The sequence below is a fragment of the Oculina patagonica genome, chromosome 9 (genome assembly GCF_052425735.1).
Source record: "Oculina patagonica isolate OP01 chromosome 9, crgOcupat, whole genome shotgun sequence".
Classification (NCBI taxonomy): Eukaryota; Metazoa; Cnidaria; class Anthozoa; order Scleractinia; family Oculinidae; genus Oculina; species Oculina patagonica.
In genome coordinates this window covers 27,799,119-27,816,237 of record NC_135766.1, presented here as the reverse complement: position 1 = coordinate 27,816,237, position 17,119 = coordinate 27,799,119, and the positions used below count along the sequence as shown (strand labels likewise).

General features: G+C 39.0%; 1 pseudogene; it reads left to right on the top strand.

Moving 5' to 3' along the window:
* The first annotated feature begins 297 nt into the window (after positions 1 to 297).
* LOC144665087 (perforin-like protein 1) overlaps positions 298 to 17,119 on the top strand; it is a 21,114-nt pseudogene continuing 4,292 nt past the window's right edge.

Below are 17,119 nucleotides of genomic sequence, written 5' to 3'. Positions count from 1 at the left end.
ACCAGTGTCAATGAAGCTAAAAGTAATTTGGTATTTTATTAAAAAAAAAAAACATTAAGTTTCACCGTGACTGATTCAAGTGCATTTATGAGGTTTAAAATCAACAAAATGTTCACTTATTTAAAATTAAATTTATTTAAAGTGCTACACTAGTTTCTCAGTCTGAGTATCCTTGTATTCATATTTAATCCAGCGTCGAAAGCCTCAAGTTCATTGGTTTTATTGTAAATTTTGAATACCCGTAACAAAACAAAATTCTGAATAACTGACTTTAGTTCATATACAGGTAGGCATGAAATGTGGTATGTAGTACAAGAGAACACATGGGGAATCTTGCAGTGATATAAGGGCGCTTTCCATTTGTGAGAACTGGCCAGCCGGTCCGATGGTTTTTAATGTGAAATGGTGCAATGACTGATTTGGCAGAAAAAAATCTGACTAACAATGGCATTTTTCTCTCGAATATACCGGTCTGATCGGCCAGTTCTGACAAATGGAAAGCGCCCTAAGTGTTCAGTCATTCCACTCTGTTTTTTCTCTTCACAGGGAAGCCATGAAGCTTTCTATTCTTCTCATCGTCCTTGGTGCTGCAGTCGTCACCCATGTTAGTTCCGGGGATAATGTCGACACGGCCAAAGGACTGACGTATATAGGTGTTGGTTATAACGTCCTTAAGGTGATTTCAGTGAAATGCATTGCGCATCCTTTCTGCGCATAATATTTGAGTCATCTAGCGCGCGCACGAGCGCGCGTTCACACAGAACATTACGAGGTTTCTTAGAGGAGGACCCCCGGGGGGGGGCCCCCCCCCGGGAGCTCGACAGGGAAATCAATGGTCGTTTTCTTTGAAATGAGCATGGCGACTCCCTCTTTTATTACATATATAATTTTAAAGAAAAAACGACTCTCTATGATATATCTAAGTTTTAAGAATTTTTGATTTCCCTATTTTGAAATATTCTCATTGATTCTTCATTAAAATCCGTTTTTACGTGTTTCAATGGAAGCATATAGTTGCTTTAATAGCCCTTTCATTCCATTACTTTTGCTTTTGTTAGCAAAATGTTGGCTTTTTTACTGTAACATTGTTGTGTCACTAAAGGAAGATATTCATTTTCTACTTCTATCAAAAAAAGTAATTTATGTAATGGGCGCCTCTTAACCAAGGCTAGTTGTAAATATTCCTTTTATAAACTAGCAAGGTACTTATAAACTATAGCTCAAGAGCGCAAAAACAAGCATTATGACCCCCTCTTCCCCTCTTTTTATTTCATTTATTTGATGTACTAGTTGTAATCAACAACTGTGCAAAGTTTTAAAAGATTTTGATTACAAATTCTTTTTCAATGGAATCACCTTAAGGGAAATCCTGAAGGCGGAGAGTTGTCAATGGGCGGGGTGGACCCAGGCCTTCTCTCCACTAGAAGGATACTGCAGCTGACGTGGGACGAAGCCAAGACTACTGTGGACGGGAAGTACCGGGTACCAAATCAAGTTTCCTTTGCTCATCACGAGTCCTGTGTCCAGCAAAGCAAACACCAAATGTATTCCGGCGCCAGGTCCTATCAAACGAAACTCAAGGAGGATGTGCAATTAGGTACTGAGTAATAATGTTATGGTTCAAATTGGTCATTTCAGGGCTGAGTAGGGAACTAGGGCGAGTTTCAAATTTTAACCAATCGATAAACAGACACAACCACACGAAAGATCACGCCGAGCATGGTCATTTGATCAAGTTTGATGCTTTAAAATTAAACAGAGACCAAGATATGGATCTTGAAACATTGTTCAAAATCCATACAAACGTACCACCCCCCCACAAAAAAAAAAAAAAAAAAAAAAAAAAAAAATCCCCCCCCCCCAGCCGCCGCGGCCCCCCCCCCCCCCCCTTTTTTTTTTTTTTTTTTTTTTTTTTTTTGCCAAAAAAAAAAAAAAAAAAAAAAAAAAAAAAAAATATAAAAAAAAAAAGGGGAAAAAAAAAAAAAAAAATTTTTTTTTTTCTTTTTTTTTCTTTTTTTTTTTTTCCTTTTTTTTTTTTTTAAAAAAAAAAAAATTTTAAAAAAAAAAAAAAAAAAATTCAAAAAACCCCAAAAAGGCCACCCCAAAAAACGGCCAGCCAACACCCCGAGGGGGGCCGCTTAAAAGGGGTTCAACTGTATCTATTTTTGAAACAGCGTCCCCCAAAACATATAAACTCTTAATCTTTTATCAGTTTAGTAACAACTGTAAAATCCTGCTATGGACCTACTTTTAGGAAGAAGCTGAGATGAAAAAACACTGTGTTTGCATTTTTAAGAGTACCACAGAAATCGTTAAATAGTTTAAACGTTTGTATGGTTTTCGGGGACGCTGTCTCAAGATTAGAGACGTTTGCATGGATTATGAGCCATGTTTCAAGGTCCATAACATGGTCTCTGTTCATCCTTAAAGCTTTAAACATGGCGTGATCTTTCATGTGCTGGTTTCAGTTAATCGACGACTGGTTAACATTTGAAGCCTGCCCCAGCAAGTTCCCTGCGCAGGGGTGACTCCGAAATGGTCAATAGATTACATTTTCATTTTAATTTTGTCTTGTTCCCTGCAGAGAAATGTTTTCTCATACCGTAGAATTCCGGTTATAAGCCCTGGGCTTATACAACTTCGTAAGGCGTTTTCGGTGGGCTTATAAGCAGAGGGGCTTATATCTGGGAGGGCTTACTAAGCGGAATGAAGAAAAATTTTGCCGTTTCCCAAAACGAGCCACGGGAGTGTTGATGACAATACGTTTTTAAGTTAAAAACACATAATAACGAAGCATTTAGCCCTATTTAGTACTGTCATCTGGTAGACCCCCCCCCGGGGGGCTTCCATATCCGGGGGGGGGAATAGCTTATAACCGGATGTATTTTTTCTTGTTTCCAGGATGATGGGCCTATAACCGGGGGGGGGGGCTTATAAGCGGGGGGGCTTATAACCGGAATTCTACGGTATCTCAGATGTTCGGAATGTTAACGTCAAGGTGAAAATTCTGGTCAGGTTTACTCCACAAGGACACTTGTTATTCCTGTTCTATGCATCGGGTAACCCTTCGACCGAATAGCATCTCAGAGCCCAGGGAGGAGGGGGGGGGGGGGTGTAATATCCGTCGTAGCTTCATGTTTAAGGAGAAGTTTACTCCAAAATGGCCATTTTTGTCTTTACGCCAATCGAAATCTTATACAAAGATATGATATTCACCAAAAGTTCAGCTTCCAACGAGCGCTAAAACCCTTCGAAATCCTTTTCTGAAGTAGCCCAAAACTCGACAACTGAACGCCGCCATCTTGGAGCTGGTAATATGTATGCGTGACGTCAAAGAGCTCGGCCTAAAGTTTGGCGGGAAAATTTAAATACTCGAAACTCCTTGTTTCTTTGTAGTGGCTTTTGTTTCTAAAAATGCCTGTTTGCTCAAACAGAGCTCCAAGAGATACAAAAAGACGGAGGTATTTCTTTTCACCATCTTCCAATATTTAAAAGAACAGTTGCTCAAAAGTGGGCACAAAAATTTGTGTGTTCCGAAAACCATATGGAAGACTGCTTCGAACTAGATCACAGATACAGTCTCCTGCGTGGAAATACCCACAAAAGAAAGAAAAAGCCAGTCGCAATACCAACCAATTTTAAAATATCCTTTTTTAACTCCCTTCAAACAACATGTAAGCGAAAGAGGAAAAAGAATAAAGAAAGAATAGAGGTTAGTCATTTTTTTACCGTATTTTCTCAATCAAACAACCCCGGCGTTTATTTCAATCTTGGCTTTGTAAACCAGGCGTTTATTTGAAGCCGGCGTTTAATCAGGGTCCGGTGTTTATTAACGAAGTGGGAGAAATTTTTTCAGGTTGATTTATTATTACCTATCCCTCGAGACCCACGGTTTTTCTCGTCGTCCCGCCCGACAAACTGTCCCTGGGTCTCCGAGGATGATTATTACCAAAGTTATAGTATTGCATACGGCACGTACATGTTGCAATCAAGATTTGTCACAAAAAAAACATAAACAACCAATAAGTCCATAAACGGCAATGTCGTCAACGTCCTCCGCGGTTATAAACGTCCTCTTCCACTGTTATAAACAACAGTACGTCAGTCATGACAACATGAACGCGAACATTGCTGTTTCGTTTTGTTTACAGCATCCATCCTAGTTATTTTACGCCGGACGTTTCCTTGAACATTATAAAAAATACCAAAGTAGCAAACCGTACCAGTTTGTCGTAGCAGTGCTATTTAAGAGAATATATTTACTTGTTTGCTCAACCGCAAATAATCGCTGGGACCTCGATCAAACGCCCCCGGCGTTGGCAACAACAACAAGAACGACCATTTTATTTGCCAGAAAACTATAAATAATTACAGCATGAACAAAAATTAAACTAAATTGGCAAAAATAACTTCTTAGAATAGAATAACTAAACGGGCTGAGTTGTTAAAAAAATTTGAATGCTATGTAAATAAATATAAAAAGAAAAAGACAGAGAAAAAGATACAAACAAGTAATAAGTAAAGTTAAAATTCTGCTTGGTCTAAAGTGAAATAATTCGAACATTTCTAGCTCTGTCAGTCAACTACAAAAAATGACATAAAGCTCACTTTAGGAGTTGCGATCTTATATTTGACCAAGAAGAGATTCTCCGGTTGAATAAAAATCCTCCCTGAAATCAAGTAAAAAGTGAAATAACATAAACGTAACATAAGTTGGTATTGCGTCTGGCTTTTCCTTTTTTCTGGGTATTTCCACGCAGGAAACTGTATCTATGATCTTCTTCGAAGCAGTCTTCCGTAGTTTTCAGAGCACACAAACATTTGAGTCCGCTTTGGCAGAAATTTATCGTCCCTGCCCATTCTTATAAGCCATTCATGAGCAATTTTCCTGTTAGATATTGAAAGGCGGTGAAAATATTTTTGGATTACTTGGAGCTCTGTTTGAGCAATATGGAGCTGCACAAACAGGCAAACAAGGAGTTTCGAGTATTTAAATTTTCCCGTCGACCTTCAGGCTGAGCTCTTTGACGTCACGCATACATTACCAGTTCCAAGGTGGCGACGTTCAGTTGTCGAGGTTTGGGCTACTGCAGAGAAAGATTTCGTAGGGTTTTAGCGCACTTTTGGTGAATAACATATCTTTGTATAAACTTTTTATTGGCCTAAAAAAAATAAATGGCCATTTTGAAATGAACTTCTCCTTTAAGGTAGTCTTTACCTTACCCTATTAACCCTCGGACGTACAAGGGGGGGGGGGGGGTGGATGCCACCCCCCCCCCCCATAAGGTTTTTCCCAAATTTTGAAAAAAAGATTTACTCTACAATGCTGAAACTTTCAGTAGCTGTTCATTCATCCTTTGCGGAAATTTTGATATGTCAACCATGTCTCATAAATACAGGCAGGTCTTACCAAAAATCGTCATTTTTAACATTTTTTCTTGATTTTTTCCAGTTTTTTTAAACAGAAGTGCAACATTTGTTTATTTTTACATTCCCTAAGCATTCTGGCTTGATTTTGCATCAATTTCCGTTATTTTGTGACTTTCTAGGAAAATGTTGAAATCCAAGATGGCGGATCCAAGATGGCGGCTCTTATGACGTCACGTGACGTAGTATGACGTCACAGCCAATTAAAATTATGTCATCTTGTAGAGTAAGCTAAGGGCTTTCTTCTCAGTGCAAAATATTTTCGCTATGCCTTAATATAACGAAAACTCCGGGGAGGGGTTCCATCCACCCCCCCCCCCCCCTTGTACGATGGTGGGGGTGTGAGTTTGCTTGTACGTCCGAGGGTTAACCCAAACTCTAACAGCACGCCCTGACCGGGGTCACTGTGTTGTATTCTTAGGCAAGACACTTTACTCTCACAGTGCCTCTCTCCACCCAGGTGTATAAATGGGTACGGCAAAATAATTCTGGGAGGGGGGGGGGGGAGGGAGGTACCTTGCGTACCCTGCGATAGACTAGCATCCCATTCACGGGGGAGTAGAAATATTCCTAGTCGCTTAAAGGGGCAGTATATATCACGAGAATTACTTCGAAAAGTCAAAGTCAAAAAAAATATTTATATTAATGGAAACTTTAAAATAATTGTATAGCTTTGTTAAAAATGACTATTACCGTCCACTAAAGTAACAAAAGATGTATTATCATAAGTTATATTTAGGCATGAGATTTCAAACAAAAATTGAAAACGTCTGGCAGACGTTTTCAAACTCTGCCCATGTGTCATGGACAAATAGGTTAAAACTAAATACATTTTGCTCTCCTTTGAAATATTCACGTAATATCTTCACCTTGTTGTTCTCTGCGCATCTTGTGAATGAGTGAAGCTATTGAGGCATAATTTTAGCTCAACTATGGCGAAAATGCTTAAAAATCGCCATGATACTGCCCCTTTAATGCTACAGAAACCAGGATAAGCTCCGGCAGTATGGGTTGCATGTCTCGAGGCTTCCCTAACAGCACGCGGTATTTTTTGGTTTTTTTTAAATAATAAAAAAAATTTAAAAAATTAAAAAAAAAAAAAAATAACCAAAAAATAAAAAACCCCATTAACCCTCAGTCTTTATTGGTTTTTGTTTTGTTCTACAGCTGGAGGCTACGAGGACGCCACGTGGAATGCCGCATTCAGTCTAAGTGAAAGTAAGAAAAATGAATTTCTATGACTCTCGTCTACGTATTAAAGCCGTGTACTTTAGGTTAAAGGGACTGTGTCACGGATTTTAGCTAAATTTAGGCATCGGAAATGACCATCAAATTCGTTTAAATATTCGCCCGGGCCGGGGGGCGCGCCCCATTTTTTATTTTTTTTTTTTTTTCCGACTTTGTTTTTTTTTTTTTTTTTTTTTTATCAAAAAAAAAAAAAAAAAAAATAAAAGGAAAAAAAAAATAAAAAAAAAAAAAAAAAAACGGCCCCCCAAAAAAAAATTTAGACCCCCCCGGGAAAATAGCCTCTTAAAACAGCGAAGGAACATTTCAATCACACAGCAAATACAAGAAGGAACGGATGACCAAAAGCGACAAAGATTGAAAAGGATTGCAATATGGGTTTTTTGAATTATTGTTGGGTTGAAAAGTTTTCAAAGTTAATCTCGTTTGCTTGTAACTTTAAAGTATAACGCCCGGGAAACACATTTGGTCGTAATGAAGCTATGCTCTTGTCATTTATAATTAGATCCATAGAAGTTATTTTTTTGCAAACAGAACGTTTCATAGTGAGTATTTGGCAAAAGTTAATAAAATAAACTTAACTCAGCCGTGACACAGTCCCTTTCAGGTGGCTCGTAATAGTTTAGATATTCCCGTCTTTTGCATTCTATTGCGGCTACACCAATAATGTTGAGGTTAAACCGGCTTTAAGTACAACTTTGTAAACGTTTTACCAAGAACAAATTGAAGTCACCGTGACGTCAAAATTCTTTGTCACGGCAATGATAAAAAGTAGTCAAATATACATGTACCAAATTTTTGACCTTTTGAGGGTATTAAATTAAAAAACTTAACGGTGAAAGTTTTTGTTTTGTATCAAAAAGCTTTTGTTGGCAAATGGACAAAACAAGCATTCACACAATTTTTCTGAAAAAATTCTGTGGGTGAGGTTCAGAGCTACCTTAAATTTATAAATCAAAAGCCCTTTGGGCAGCTTCCGTGTCACTTTCAAATGATGAAGGAACTAGAAGCGAGGGGGGGGGGGGGGGGGGAGGGTGTGGTGGGGTGGTTTTCGTAGTGAAGAGATATAGGGCTCAACGAGGGAAACAAAGGATGATGATGATGATGATATCACGCTTAACAAGGGCATCTTAAATATTTTTTTTAAGAAATTCATTGCCAACGTTGCGTTATATTATAGCGTGACATCAGATATATGATATATGCGGGAGTTTTGTGTTCCTCTGCAACAGACTAAAATTGCGTTATCTTTTAGCGTGTCATCTGATATACGATATACGATATACGAAAAAAAAGGTCAAACTGTCTTGAAATATTAACACCGGCCCTTTGTATCAAAAATTTCTGTGAGCAAGATCTAATACATCTCATCAAACATAATCTGTCTTTTTCGTTTACACTCCTTTCTAACGGCCCGGGAGTATTTTTGCTTTGTGTTCTATTCAGCGGGTTAAGGGCCTGTTTACAAGCAGGTAGGGTAACCCTAGGTGCTAGGGTTGCCCTAGCAAGAGGGTTAGAACATAGCCCGGGTTTATTAATTACAAGCAAAATATATTCGCAGGTAGGGTAACCCTACTTACCCGGGTCAACTTACACCGGTAACGCTTCAGTTAACCTTGTAAAATTTTGTCGTTAGAAACTGTTATTCGAAAATAATTCCGTTCCAATGCAAAAATACGACAAATTGTGAATGAACACGATGTTTCTTGGTCACAATTCGCTGTTTTTGTCGGTATTTTTAAACATATTTAGCTTTTTGGAGCCAAAATAAAGTTGTCCCGGGTAGGCGAGTTATCCCTAGCAGAGCGTTTACAAGGCGCTAGGGTTATCCTAGCGCCTAGGGTAACCCTAGAACTCAGCTAGGTTTACCCTAGCTGCTAGGGTAAGCTAGCGCCTTGTAAACACGTCGTTGAAAAAAAGAATAAATGTGGGAGCGCTAGGGTAACCCTAGATGCTAGGATAACCCTATGTGCTAGGGTTACCCGCCTGCTGTTAAACAGACCCTTAGAATATAGCATTGAAGGGAAGGAACTTTCAAGACTCGCCGCCGCTTACGGCAGTTACAAATGCACGCGGCATCAGTAAATTAAAGTGAAAGTGTAGTTTATTCTTTACCTTGGTGACTTCTTCATAAATGAAAAAAGATACCATTTCGTTCACATTTCCAAATCATAGTCCTTTATCCGACTAATAAAACATTCTGAAAGGCTGACAAAGCCGACAAACCTAGTTGAAATATTGAGACTATTTACTGATTCAATGTTAATTTGGTCAGATTTATATTACAATTTCATTCCAAAATTTTAAGCGTCCGTTTCGCAGTAAGTCTTTCAAATTCGCTGCTAACTTCGATTTACCTGAAAGAGAACAAAAGTTAAGTGCTCTGTCTTCAGTTTGTGGCTAACAGATGTTTTCTTACCTCAAAGCGTTTCTAGAGGACCTAGAGTCCGGCTTGTTTTGATAAAATAATAATATGCGATCTATTTCGCGCGGTTCACGGCAAAACAGTGGCGTACACAATTTCAAAGAAGAGCAAAATTTCAACGATTCTTTCTTCATCTGTCGCCTTTTTTGGCATTCTCTAACTTCCATTTATGCAGGTTAACATTTCTGATGAAATCTTGCAGTAAAAAAGATCATTTAAACACCAAAACAAGAGACTAGAGGCGAAATCGTTCCGCGAAATTAAAACAAACAAATATGAACAAAAAACAAAACAAAACAGGGTTTATTTCTGACACTCACTCTCTTGACAGCTTTGAAGTTTGATATCAGTTACGTGACACGGAGGCAAAAAGTAACGGAATATATCAAAAACAAGAACTTTTACTGAGTAGTTATGAAGTTATTAGTCTCAAAAGGCCCAAAATATGACGTTAGCCGCCCTGAATTTCAGACATCCCTCTCTGGTCGCCTACTCCCGAGAAGGGACGTCTGAACACATCTGGCGCTAATGCCGTCCGGTGACGTCACTACCTGAAAACTGGGTAGTGATTTTGATTGGTTGATTTGAAAATTATTTGCATAATTCAGCTTAAATCGGTTCCGTAAGGAATATAGCCTGCAGTCGATTAAAATCTCATCCATTTGTCTCAAGTTTTCAACAGTTCACTACTAAAACAATTTTATACCCTGTAATTCTTTATTGAAGCGACTTTTCTTTCACAAATTTATGGCCTCGACCGAAACTTTTCCGCATGAATTTTAGTGTAGTGACGTCACCGGACGGCATTAGCGCCAGACAGACGACGTTCGAATAGTATCCCAAGGTGCAATTCTCCGCGCATTTCACGCAATATCGAAGTTATGGCGGATTCAACCGCAAAATAACGCCGCTTTACCTACGGCACATTTCGTAATTTTTTTCCAGTCAAAAGCAAGAAAATTGTATTATTTTGTTGTTTGTCATACTTTCATTGATTTGCAATTGTCCTTTGACCGTGGTTTGTTAAAAAACGTCCTTTATTTTGATTAGCTTTCCTTCACAAAGTGTTCACTGACCCGCGACGAGGTCATAAATATTCACGATTCTTCGGATAATAAGGACGTTTGCTCTAATTGTTTATGCGCATCATTACTGCGCACGTAATTCATGTTGCAACGTCACGCCACGTCATGCATGAGCGCGCGCTGAGAAAACTTGCTAAACACATTTTGGGTGGGTAGCCGTTGCTTTGACTTTGCTTGTAGTTTCCTTTCTTAAACGGTCGGTGACGCCCCATTTTTTTCGGGATATATAACCTTTTGGGATAAATCTCTACCGATTGACAAAAAAATTAGCCAAATTTGAATGTTAGAAGTTTATAACTTCTTCTTTTTCTCTTCCCGCGGGCGATCGAATCATCAGTCACATTTTGCAGCATTCTGCTGTTTTGGAGGTTTGCAAATGCAATTGTTAAAGACATTGTTTACTCTAAGAGGCTTTAAAAGTGAAATATATTTGTTCAATAGACCCACTCAAATAAGTTCGGTCAAAGGAAGTTGGCCTGCATAAATTCATTTTAAATATTTTCTTGCCAGAAGCCGCAGAGGTCATATCGAGTGACGAAGTCAAGTTTATCTAAATGGGCGCCTTCTTTATATATCGTATCTCGGAAACGAATTCGGTGACTCCCATTTTTTTTACATTTCTGACATAAGTATCTCTTAAACTAGCAGTGGTGAAATTTTAAGAAAAATTGCAATGTTAGAAGATTTTCGCTCGCTCCCGGACAGCATACGCAGAGCAAAATGATATATTTTTCAATTACTCAGGATGATTAAAAAAGTCCTCTTTTTGTTTGTTTTCCTTTATTTTCTTGTTACTGCAGGATTTGAGCAGGCGAGTTCAGACACACAATCATCAAAAAACGTATATTTTGAAACCAAAGAGGTGTGCAATAAAGGAAGAGCTCGCTATCAGCTGGGCTTAGCTCAAGAAACAGAATGGCCAGTTACCAGAGAATTCGCAGCTGCTGCATGTAAATTACCCGCAAAGTACGACCAAAGAGCTTACATGAAATTCATTGAAAACTGGGGAACGGTAAGTGTACATTTTTTAAAAACAATTTACTCTTTTCTTTTAAGGTGGGGCAGGGGGGAGAAACTTCCTTTGTTACACGACTCAAAAATGCGGCATAGCGGTGCCGGGCAACCGAGTGTCCGCAGTAGCTATCGAATGGTTGCTAAGGGCAAAATGAATAGCTTGACCAAGTTCTTTGTTTAGTTCGCATGTTTTGGTGCACAAAAACACATTGGCTATTTGCATTTTGTTTGCTCCTTTGAAGTTTGCCGGACATTAAAACAACAAACAGTGATAACGGTAATAACAAAAACAGTGATAAATAGTCTGGCAAAAGTACGGCTTGCAAATTATGCTAATAAAAATAACTCCAATGATTCTGAAATGCTAAACATTTTTTTGGTTGTTAAATGTCAACCGTGCCAATTTTTTTGCTTGTTATTCCACGCCACCAAAACATTCTCAGTAACGTGAAACATCAGGTGAGAAATTTGGCTGGAAATGTAAAAAAAAAAACATCTCAGCGGCGTGAAACATCAAACGCAAAAACCGCCACTATTCGCATTTCACACGCATGCTGTCATTGATATTTAAATCTTTCTGTGAAAAACAAAACTTTGGGTGACGTCTTTTTTAGCAACGGCTTGATTGACACAGACTTGCACAGTTTCCCAGCACCGCTATGCCGTCAAAGAAAAGTACCTTTTTAAGAACCTATTAAGAACCTGAATAGCTTAAATTTGCAATTGTGTCAACTAACATTTATATAAGAACCTGTGTAGGCTAACCTGGAAAAAAATTAGGTTCTTACTCGCAGGTTTTACTGTATATTAATTTGTAACCACTCACAAGTGCAATAGCTTACATAGCGACTTCTTAAAGGGGCTATGTCACGCAATTTTAGGCAATTTCGGCACTGAAAAAACTGGTCATATAATTAACTGAAATTTCACAATAACTTTAGAATAACTAAAAAACACAGAAAGGCCAAAGAGGGGCAAAGAAGGTTAAAATTCGAGAAGATTAAAACGGATTGCGTTCAGGTAAACTTGAAAAACGTCGGCCCGACTTTTTTCAAGTTTATCTCAATTTGTGTCATTAACAATGCTCGAAAATCAACCTTGTTTGTTTTGTGGCCGTGATTTAGCCAATAAAAGACTTTTTCCCTGCCAAGTTGAAGTTTAGAGCTCTTAATTAACGAAAATAAATAGAATTACCTAAAGTACCGTGACCTATTGTAGCCCCTTTATTTTTGCTCTTGAAACTGCTAATATTCTGTCCGCCACTGCTGCGGGTAATACTAGTATATGGAAGATGTACTGGTAAACTGTGAACAATGGAAAAAAACGATAAAAACATCATGAAAAAAATTCAAAAGTACTCTTTATCATGTAAAAGTCATAAATGGTTTGAATTAAGTTTTCCTGATTTGTTGTACTGTAAAGGCCCAGCCAAACGCACGCAACATTTTAACGACACAACATGTTGCACGCGTTTGGCCACCCTGTTGCGATATGTTGCGGTATGTTGGATGGCGCAAATCGAACTAGTGCGCATGCTCCAGCGCAACAATGTTGCACGAACTTGGCCAAACGAGTACAATATCATGCAACATCCAAAAATGTTGCGAGATGTTGGGAGAAAAAATATTTGACCAGTTTCAGACTTGGTCCAACATCATCCAACTTGTTGCAACATGTTATAATAATAATAATAATCAACTTTATTTATAGAGGGTAAACACATAACAGTAAAAAACTGACAAACCAGTGGCCCTCTAATATAAAATACAATCAAGAACTAAAAATAATGCTAAAAATCTAACAATCTAAAATTACAAAATTTAGTTAAAATACACTATAATATAAAAACTAGGTAAAAATTACTCTGTTGCAACAGGGTGGCCAAACGATTGCAACATGCTGGGCGCAACAATGTTGGGATATGTTGCGCTTAAATTAATGTTGCGTGCGTTCGGCCGGGCCTTAATGTCATGTCCTAGAACATGAAACTATTATTTTTTGACAGTTGTTTATAAAGTGACTCGGTTTCCTTTCTTTTAGCACATTGTTTTGGAGGTGGAACTAGGAACCAAATCGACGATACGCTTTGAAAGTTCATACACTGAAATTGCCAAGTATGCAACGCAAAACGTAAGAATTCTTTAGAACAGTCAAGAAACCACGCATAGACATCATAAAATATTAAAAACTAGCAATGGTATATTGCAATTCCTGCGTTTTGATTGGTTAACAGGCAATGGTATATGAGCTCGTATACCATCGACCACAAATATGGTAGCCAATACGCGTCAACGAAAACAGCTGGGGAGCTCCAAGATTGCAATTCTTTGGGCGGTTTTAATAAAACAATTATTCCACTCGCGCTTGTTGGATATGAGATCATTTTCCAACGCGCGCTCGTGGAATAATTGTTAAATATAAAATGTAAATATTATTGTCCGTTTATTCTATTTTCGCCACATCGTTAACATCTTGAGCTTAGTTGTTAAATTTTACTTACATGCTATATAATAATTTCAAATTTCATGCATTCGCTTTGGTCGTATTCATTTCTTTCTTTTGTTTGATTGATAACGGTCAAATTAATCGCCCCAATGTTGTGTCGTGCGTAGACGATCAAACTACTCATTTCATTCAGTTACGCTTTTGCACTGTTTATCAAAATAAAATTCTACTGGGAATCCACGCGGAGATTATTAATTCGTTATATGCAAGTGAGCATAACTTAAGAAAATGCTTTTCAGTCAGAATATTTTTAGTTGACGAGGGTTAACACGGCTGTGAGTGGAGTTCAGTCAATTCAAAACATATTTATCGCCGGTTTTTATTCGGAAGCGAAATCGATTTAAAAGTGTTTATAGGCTTGTGCTACATTTGTGCTTTATTTATTACTTCATTTCCAGTGTAAATTAAATATGCTGAACCTTTCGATCTTTGCGTAACAAAAACAGCATTATTGTTCTTTCTTGCTAACCTCGATGCCAACCAATCGATCGATTGAGCAACGCAATGAACTTGAATGATTATGATTATGATTATGGCGACAGCCAAAGAACCATAAATAACAGAAACAAACAAAGTGGATCAAAATCTACCAATCACAACTGACAAACGTGACCTTTTGACCCGGCTGAGGTGATTTTCTGTTTTCCGAGAGGTCTGCTAAGGTGATTGACGGCAGAAAAAAGCGTAAACCGTTGGGTGAGGATTGAATTTCAGAGTTCGCATCTCACTGAAAACTGCAATAAACCAGCATTTGGTCCTCCTTGATGAGATTAATTAATAATAAAGCCATGATCAGAGCCAGGATCCGAGCTGGGATCCGAGCCATGATCCGTGCCAGGATCCGAGCTTGGATCCTAACCCTAACCCCAACCCTAACCCGTAACCCTATTATAAAAGCGAACCGCAACCAACCCAAGCTAAAGTAGGCTAACCGGAGTGCTAGTTAGGCTAACCGAACGCTATTTATGCTTACCGGAGTGCTATTCAGGCTAATCGGAGAGCTAGTTAGGCTAACCTGGCTCGGATCCAAGCTCGAATCCTGGCCCTGATCTTGGCTCGAATCCTGGCTCGGATCCTGGCTCGAAGTCTAGATATCCACGCATTTGATGCTTTTATATTTAGTTAGGGTCAACGGTGTCTGTGTCTGGTGGTTATCTGGGACTTAGTGGCGCTTTGGATGCTGCCTTCGAAAAGTTCAAAGGAAACAGTGAGGATAGCTCAAAATTTACTAAACTCAAGACGGTGATTACGTCAGGTGGACCCGACATGCCAGCTCCCATCGGATTGAAGCTGCTGCCTATTTACAAGGCTTTTTCACGCAGTTACTTCAGAAAGGTCCTCGATTCGAAAACAAGGTGTGCAAATTTGGCAGGGAAGCAGCGAAACGTGAAAGAGTTCTTGAAGAATTATCCAAATCTTAAAGGAGCTTCACCACCTCATGGTATGATCGAAGACCATTAAGGCACAGTATTACGGGCATCATTTTCGTTCAACTTGTCTCGCAACATTGTTGCGTTGCAAGTTGTAAAGTGTCGTTGCGCGTATTACTACCGCGTTGCAAGTTGCGGCATCAGAATGCACAAAGTTGCAACTTGCAACGCGGGAGGTAATACGCGCAACGACACCTTACAACTTACAGTGCAGCAATGTTGCGAGACAAGTTGAAATAAAATGTTGCCCATATTACTGGGCCTTTAAGAAAAATTGGAAAAGCAATAAAAAAGGAAATTAAAAATTATTCCATGACCCCGCGTTGGATACGAGGTGGTTAATAGCCAACTGAACGAGGCGCGAAGCGCCGTGTTGGCTTTAACCACTCGTATCCAATAAGGGCGAATGGAATAATTGTTTTATTAAATTCTTTAAGTATAAATCGACTGGGCATTTCATTTTGATGCAAACAAAGTGATACTATGAGGAGGCGGGAAAATCTGTGGCGCGGTGTTCACTCAGTTGCGTTGAATGAAACACGAGAAGGAAGCGAGCGAGAGAGTTTTCTTCAGAAGATTTTCCTCGGGCAATCTCCTCCTAAATCGTCTTTAATCCTGGAAATTTGTGACAACAATTAAGGTTTACGGGAAGATCCGAAGCAATAGTTTTGGGAAAATTATACGTCTTGCGCAAGTCGAACGAAGCAAGAGTTTACATTGTACTTGTTTACGGCTCCACGGCTGTCGACAAGACTTGTTTATTATGCTGAATTGAAGCGAAATTACACTCAGGGTCGATGAAGTTTATTGGAGTATAAAAGGAAAAGATCGAAAAGGTAACAAACTTAACTTGTGTCGTTCTTCTAGTCTTCCCGTAAATTATTTGCTGCTTTTCTTCTCCGTTCATTCGCTCTAGTTGTACATTTACAAGTCTTTTTAATTGAGCCATCCTTTTTGTTTTTCGTAATTAGTCAACTATAGCTATGGTATTTGTGCTATGTGGGTGTTTAGGAAAGACACTGCCGATATTTTTTGTATATTAAGCTCGCCAAATTTGCTTCTTTTTGCTGCTATTGTTCTGATGAAACTTTTGCTTCCCGCGGAAAAAATTTAAGCTGAGCCGCACCGCGCTCATTTCCCATATAAGGTCAAACGTAGGTATATGGGCTGATATAAAATGGGATTTAGCAAACCAATCAGAAAGCTAGAAATACAATATCAGAGGTGAGAATTTACTAAAGGGTATTATTCAAAGTAGCCACAATCAGTTCAGTCTCTTCGATTACATTTTTCCTAACATTTTATTAAGATCCCGATGTGCGTATTCCTTTAACTTGGCCGCTGGGTACGTATGGTCTTCCCATGACAAAGTCAGGATGTCCTAAAGGATCCGTTTGGCATGAGGGGACTATCTTTCATGATACCGCTGGAAGCAATTCTTGGTCAAATCCGTATGACTTGGCTGGAAAAGTTGCTAAAAATGACATGGAACAAAAGTTTTGCATGAAGACAGAATATAAGACGTCTTCTAACAGTCTACCTTGGCCACGAGGACAATACTGCATATTCGCGAAAGGATACACCTGCAATACTGAAGGTACGTGTAATGCACCTATCCCTGTTAAGCCTGAGTTTGGGGGGGGGGGGTGGGGGTCGGGCTAACCACGGGAATTTGATCGTGAGGTCTGTCCCCAAGGAAGGGATTTTGATCGTACGTGATGTCCCCAGGGTAGGGATTTTCATGGTATGTGATCCCTTGCAACAAGGTTTGAAGGACATTTCACCACCTTCCCATTCCCCCAGGTGGGGATTTTGACCAATTACTTTGTCCTGGGGATGGTGAATTTCCTTTTTTTAAAGACAATGTCAAAATCCCCAACCCATGCTCGACCCCCCCCCCCCACCCCCATTGATAGGTACATAACAAGCCGAGCACGAGGGCCGTAAGGCTAGTTTACACGACACATTTTTGTGACAACTTTTAGTTG